Source organism: Meriones unguiculatus, chromosome 6 (genome assembly GCF_030254825.1).
Source record: "Meriones unguiculatus strain TT.TT164.6M chromosome 6, Bangor_MerUng_6.1, whole genome shotgun sequence".
NCBI classification, from domain to species: domain Eukaryota; kingdom Metazoa; phylum Chordata; class Mammalia; order Rodentia; family Muridae; genus Meriones; species Meriones unguiculatus.
In genome coordinates, this window is record NC_083354.1 from 95,268,504 (window position 1) to 95,275,977 (window position 7,474).

General features: G+C 41.8%; 1 long non-coding RNA gene across 2 annotated transcripts; it reads left to right on the top strand.

Moving 5' to 3' along the window:
* Window positions 1-903: 903 nt before the first annotated feature.
* On the top strand, window positions 904-4,068 carry LOC132654734 (uncharacterized). 2 transcript variants are annotated; one of them, XR_009592439.1, is made up of 4 exons: window positions 904-1,017; window positions 1,142-1,205; window positions 1,901-2,006; window positions 3,950-4,068. It is a non-coding gene; the product is annotated as an uncharacterized LOC132654734 (long non-coding RNA). The 2 variants fall into 2 exon arrangements; XR_009592438.1 differs by lacking the exon at window positions 3,950-4,068 and having other exon boundaries at window positions 1,901-2,987.
* The last annotated feature ends 3,406 nt before the right edge of the window (window positions 4,069-7,474 follow it).

Consider the following 7,474-nt stretch of genomic DNA (forward strand, 5'->3'; position numbering starts at 1 on the left):
TCTACCATGCAACTGCTCTTCATTTGTCCCTGACGTAAGGGGAAATGGGGGAGGGATGACATTAGAAAAGGCTATATAGCAACTTGGCCATGCTTACAAACAGCAAAGTAGGTAGGGGCCAGAACCATAAACACTTGGGAATGCCCCCATTTTTTTATTAAGATTCTCAACTACCATGACATTGTTTATTTGTGTCAGCTACTGGATACTTATACTTTCAATATTTCAGGCCTCAAAGCTCACCTTTCCCTCTATTAACGACATGTTTCATCATTTCCACCTCTTCTCTGGGATTGGGTTCACTTACTCATATCCTCATCATAAAGGGTTAACTTATGGACCTTATCTTATGCGTGTTCTTAGAAATTCTAGCCAGAAAAGCTCTCCTCAATGAGCCCTTGGTGTCTTTACTTTATATCTAAGCTATCTTCCCAGTCAATGAGCCTCCCTAAAAGATTAATGTAGTTTGAACTTTTATAGAGGAATATCATTTGTGTGCTGTCATATTGAGCACAAATGGTGCTTCAGTCACAGCTCAGTAATATTCCAGCATATTATTTCCAAGGCATTTGAGAGTTTAAAGAATTATTGAAGGGCATTCTGTAATCATTTGGTAATAAGGCAGAGAGCACTGCTGTCTACATATGATCACAGCAAATGGAATCTCTGATAATTTCATTGCACAGAGCAAAATAGTTGTGATAGTAACCCTGATGAACCACCCTACTAGAGGAAAAAGATAAGATACATTTTGAGAAGACTTCTAAGAAGTATTGGATATGAATCCCAAAGAACTAATGACAAAGTGTTGAGAAACTGTCTTCTCACATCTAACATGTGCCCTTGACCTTTCATGTAGGGCCATAGTCTTTTTTTGGCCACTGTGTGTCTGCCAAGAGAACTTGTCAAGCTGCATAAGACCCCTGTAGCCTAAAGAGGACAATGGGCATGATGAAGAAGAAGAAAAATTAATGCCCTATTTAGAAAAACATAATCATAGTAAAGCCCACACATTTGGTGAGAAAATGTCCTGGCTTTCGCAGCTTCTGCAGAGTATACATGAAACTACTTTTTTTTTTTTTTAATATTTGAACTGACAGACATATTTTAAAGGATAAATGGGCTTTTTTGCTCTCAACAGCAAATAAAGGTTTCTGGATGTGCACTAATGAGAAGTGGAAGAGACAGAGAGAAGAAGAAAGAAGGTAAGGAAAGAGGGATGAAGGATGGAAGGGAGAGGGGAAGAGGAGGGAGAGACAGAGAGACCTGCTGTCACAAATATTCCCGCTCCATCTCAGGCTCTGGCCGAAACTTCCTTATGGACTTACCCACTCCAAGCAGTTGTAGCATGGCCATTGCTGGGTTATGAGAACCCAGGGAGAAGAAGAGATGGATCTTGTCTTCTATTTCCAGAGCATGGAAGGTATATGCTGCCCTTTTGGGACTAGCTTAATCAAGACACATTGCTGTTTCTTCCGCTTATTAGAAGGGCTATCCTTTGGAGATGTTTTGAAAATACTGTTACCTAATGTAGTGGCTGCACTCCAATGTTCTGATACAGTTTGCTAGTAACTACCGTTCCATCTTGGAGCATTCCGTTGTCTTCTCTTTGTCTCCAGTGGCCAAAGCAATGGCAGCCTGGCAGCCTGGCAGCAGAACACCCCAGGCTATTTTGTAGACAACATCTCTTAGTTTATTTTCCTTTGCTATGATAAAACAAACTGTTAAAGAACAAAATGGCAACTTAAGGAAGGAAGGGCTTGTGTTAGCTCACAGTTCAAGGTACAGTTCAGGGAAATCAACGTGACAGGAGCCTAAAGCACATCACCATATCATATCCACTATCAGGAGGCAGAGAGGGAAGAATGAACTTTGACTCCTCAGTTTTCTATTTTTACAGAATCCCAGTCAAGAAACTCAGCATGGTGTCACTCATGATGGGCTGATCCCCCCACAAGCATTGATGTGGTCCCTCAGTACAGACATTACCAGAGTCCATCTCCCAGGTGAGTCTAGATCCTGTCAAGTTGACAATTAACCCTACCCACCACAACCTCTATGTTATTTATTAAGGAAATGAGAAATGGTTTCAGCAAACATTTCCCCAGCATTTGGGAAAGCAATGAAAAGTGCATGCTGATCACAAGGCTTGTTAAACTTTAGTCTATGTGCAAACTAGCGGTAAACTAAAAAGTACACAAATGCTGGAGAGTTCACATGGTGACTGCTGACATGGTGACATGTCAAAATCCTTTTTAAAATTAAACCAAGGCCAAGAAATAGATAAGCGAGTGAGTGCTTACCACCAACTTTGATGACCTAGGTAAGTCTTCAGAACTCATATGCTGGAAGGAAAAACCTGACTCCCAGAAGTAGTTCTTTGGACTCCACGTGCATGCATACAATATAAATAAACTTTTAAAATATAAAGAGATGCATGTTACAGATGTTCCTAAAGCAAAGAAATTGCTACATAGTTAGTACCTTGTATATAAGACTCTATTTTCTCTCAGTTATCTTACCTCTCCAGGTTGACTTTCTATGCTGACTTTAAACAAGCCACAGTCCATTTCTCTGCCTGTGTCACTGTACAGGTGAACCAGTGGCCTGGGCTCCATTCTTAGCACAAAGCACACCCACCACCAGGTTCGTAGCTACCTGTAACTCCAGTTCCAGAAGGCTCTGGCATTCTCTTCTGACTTTCATCATCATGCACGCATGTGACTCACTGGCCTGCTTGCAATCAAAGTACTCACAACATGTTTAAAAAGAAGAGGAAGTAGTAGTAGTCGTCTTCTTAAAGAGAAGTAGAAAAAGAAAAGAGAAAACTGGTCCCAATAATATCCTCATCTTTGCCATCATCACCATGATCATCAACCATCACCAATACTATTGTTCTGGGTTTATTTTCAGACAGGGTCTCACTCTAATTGTCCTGAAACTCATGATATAGCCCATGCTGGGCTTAGAACCCACTGTAATCCTTCTGCCTCTGCCTTTCCAGTAATGGGATTAAAAGTATAAACTACTATACTCAGCTTTTGTTACCATTAAATCTCTAAACCAAGCCGTTAGCCTAACTAAGACTTGTTTCTTAGTAACATAAAACAATCAGCCCACTTCATTAGATGGAATAAGGCAGATTTTCAACTGTCTGCAACAATAAAATGTACTGTTAGCTACACAGAAGCAGAAAATAAAAAACTCACTGTATACAAATACAAACAAGAAATAACTGTCAGAAGTAGGGCAATCAAAACTAAGGATTAATGAAGAAGCTCTATAGAACCCCACAGGTTTGTAAGCCAGGAGAGGAGATAAAATTAATGTGAGAATGAGAGGATGGAGAGGAATACTGTTCTCTTGTTGTAACATGGCTGTTTCACTCATGAACCCACAACAGCTGTGGTTACCCACACATGACCTACACAAGATCAAGCCAACAAGATCAGCCAACATCACAGCAGGCAGCACTAGTAAGTCTCAGTGGGTTAGAGAAAAAGTTGAGGAAACCATGAGGGAGGAAGAGGGTTTATTGAAAGGCACTTAGGAAGAGTGGCAGTGGGGAGCTAGTGGTATTTAATAATCATATATACATATATATACACATATATATACATATATGAAGTTGTCAAAGGATAGGTAAAAAGATACTCTAAAAAAGTAAAGTAAAGTCATACTGGGCAGACTGCTCAGACCCTGAATAATCATTTAGCCAATGTAGCTCATGCCTTAGTTGTACAAAAAGGAATTAATGCTCAACTAAAAGGAAGCTTGATGGTGTTCAATCAGAGGATTGACCTCGTGCAGGAGCAAATTGATACCCTATGGCAAATCGCTCAACTTGGCTGTCAATGAAAATATGCTGGACTTTGAGTCACTAGCATATAACATGAGAATTTTTCCTGTGCTGCAAATCTGTCTAAACAATTGTCGAGCTATATTTTAGGTAATTGGACTGGAGAATTCGATACTACGATGGAGCAACTGAGAGTGGCCATTGTCACAGTAAATTCTACCAGAGTGGACGCAGGACTAGCCACAGGATTATCATCATGGATTGCTGCAGCCATGAATCATCTGAAGGAATGGGCGGGCATGGGAGCATTAGCAGGCCTTCTGGTGTTGGTCTCCTTGGTTTGCCTGTGGTATATATGCAAGATTAGAGTCTCACAACAGTGTGATGCAGCCATGACCATTCAGGCCTTTACAGCCATTGAAGCAGGACAGTCTCCCCAAGCATGGTTGGCTACCATAAAAAGCTAAAATGTTACGCTCAGGATGCGAGGCTAAGCACTGCACTCAGGGTCAGCCGCTTTCGACCCAGAGAAGAGCATGTCTGGTTGCATGCGGGTTGATGCCCCAGGTCCCGCCTCTGAGAAAAAGGTATCGGACGGGTCTGATGCTCTTTGGGTGGATGACACCTAAATGAACATCGGTACAAAGTCCCAGTTTATTTCTAATATCAGAGATCAGACCTCTACTCTTGCCTGATGCGTCTAAAACAAAAAGAGGGAACTGTAGAGAGCTGCGGAATGCTATGCCTTAAAGATGGAGCTGGTTTCCGCCTTCCACCTTCCCGATGAGTGCTCTCTGTCATGAACAATTCCACATTTGGCTAAGGCTGAGGATCTGGCTTGCTTCCATGTATGTGGACCTATCTGCATTGCCCACATGGCACACTGGGGTTGGCTACCCAGAGGCTATTTAAGCTGTGGGCTGGCTTTCCCCAGGGTCAGATGATTGTTCAAGGTTCCTGAATAAACTGCATTGAAAAAAAAAAGTAAAGTAAAAATAAATGATCATATTGTCAGAGCTCCAATAAAAGCATTTGTGCATGTGGCTATAGTTTTACATAGTATCTATAACCAGGCAACACAGGTTCAATGACAATGAGCACATGTGGCTATAGTTTTACATAGTATCTATGACCAGGCCACCCAGGTTCAATGACAAATGAGAATGTCTGAAGCTTAGAGCAGGAGACTATACCATCCCCAGGTTTTGCCTATAAAACTTTTGATTATTTAATGTTATCTTTCTGTCTCAAAATAGAAGCAGAACTGAGTACTAGGCATAATGTTCTCTTCAGTTCAGAGCCCAGACAATAGACAGCAAGGACTCTCTTGATAAATAGTTGAGGGCTGTCAGCTCTCAAGATTTTAAGCATTTCAGTCAAGCAACTGCAGGCGCAGTAGGCTTGGGAATTGTGCTGCCTTTGGTTTTGCTGTTTTGTTTTAATAACTGTAAGATGTCTTAATGTTCATAGGCTGTCCTCAGAGAACGTCTACAGGTGCTCCCTGGCTGTGACAGCATAGAAGTGGCTCCAGGCCAGGAATCTCCAAGGGCCTCTCTTGGAACAGCTGTAGCTCCTAGGGGCTATTGTGAGGAGCTCAGGGAGCACCAGGGAATTGTGCCATAAGATGCTGCCTTGAGGGAGGTGTGACAAGAGAAAAGTGACAGCAAGTAAGGAAGGCAGCTTAGGGCAAAAAGGGATCAAGGCTGTCCATGGTGCTCTGAGGTGAACTTCTCAATTCATCACAGGGCTTGAAGGAAAGGGAGGACTGAAGTGGTGGGTAATACTCTAAGATGGCTCCCTCCTCCCTCCACACTACACACACTTAATATAATCCTCAGTATTATCAACTGAATGGCTTTTTCTACCATAATTTAATTGTGTTAGGTAGCTCACCAGTGGGGTGGCTAAAACAGGCCCCACTTGACAAGCAGGGGCATGAAGTCTTTGGCTTTAACTATGAACACCTAAATCTATTAACAACCAAAATGAACTTAGGAAGCTGATTTTCCCACAGGTCTCCAGACAAGAGCTGCAGTAGCTAAACTTTGATTTCACTATGGGCCTATCTGAGCTGGGAGACTTCTCACATTCTTCTGATCTGCTGGACCAAGGACATCTAAAGAAATGGGACTATGTTGTCTTCTTCTGTGGCCTGGTAATGCTGCTTTACCCTCAGGGGGAGGTGATTAAAGAGCAGGCCAATCAGTTCATGTCAGAGACAGTCCCTGTTCCTATTACAATGGAACCCACTTGGATACTGAACTGCCATGGGCTACATCTGTGCAGGGGTCTTAGGTTATCTCCATGCATAGTCCTTGGTTGGAAGACAATGCAGCCACTCCTGGTGAGACCTAATTGACTAGGATCAGAAGGAAGGAAAAGAAGTCCTCCCCTATCAGTGGACTTGGGGAGGGGCATGCATGCAGAGGGTAGAGGAAGGGAGGGATTGGGACAGGAGGAGGACGAGAACCACGGGGGGATACAAAGTGAATAACGTGTAATTAATAAAGAAAAAATTTAAAAAAAAACTTAATGCTCAAATGACTGTAGAAAAAAAGAAGAAGAAATGGGACAAATCAATCCCTACTCTTGAAAGTTTCTAACTTTATAGTAATTAGTTTCCCAGAAATATATAGTATACATGTCTTTCAGACCTGTTAGGATAACAGGCATGCACCACCACACCTGGAAATATGTTATTTTTATAGTAGTTTTATAGTCATATAAAAAAATGAATGACAAATATACAGATGTGCTCTAAAATGCCTACCACACATACATAGCCATATCCCAGTCCCCGGCATGGTATGTTGGCACATCCTTTTTTCCTAAAGTCTACAGTTTAAAGTAAGGGTCAGATTGACATTGTGCATGATATGGGTTTACACAGATGCCATGTATCTGCCATGATTCATCCAGAATAGGTGCACTGCCCCAAACATGTGCTGTGTTCTACCTACTCATCTGTCCCTAGAAACCACAGGATGTTGCTGTTGTTATTATTTTCTTTCTCTTTTTTTAAGGTCTCCATAATTTTGTCTTTTCCAAAATGTCAGCTTCTTGGAACCACATATGATGTGGCCCTTTCAAATTGATTTTTCACTTTGTAATCAGCAGTTAATGCTCCCCTGTGTCTTCTTGGGGTTGATAACATATTTCTTTTGAAAGATGAATAACGCTTTATCGTCTAGTTGTACTTATAGGAAGACATCTTGCTTTCTTTCAAGACTGGGCAGCTAAGAGTAAGGTTGTTCCATAGCTGGATGGTGGTGATGTAGTCTTTTAATCCCAGCACTTGGGAAGCAGAGGCAGGTGGATCTCTGAGCTTGAGACTAACATGGTCTACAGAGTGAGTTCCAGGACAGCCAGAGCTACACAGTGAGACCCTCTCTCCAATAAAGATAAACGAACAAAAAATGGTTGTGACAGTTTTCATCCCACCAGCATTAACATTCTTGATATACAATGCCCGCACAAGCGCTTGGTGTTAGTTGTATCATTCTAATAGGAGTCTAGTAGCATCCCATGGTCATTGTCACTTCTGCTTTGACGGAGACAGAATGAGGCACTGGCTCATCATACACTTACGGGCCATCTGTGAGAACTATTGAGCTTATGTTTAAATCATTTATTGCCTGGGTTCTTAATAGGCTACCAAGTTTTGTTAGATCTTCA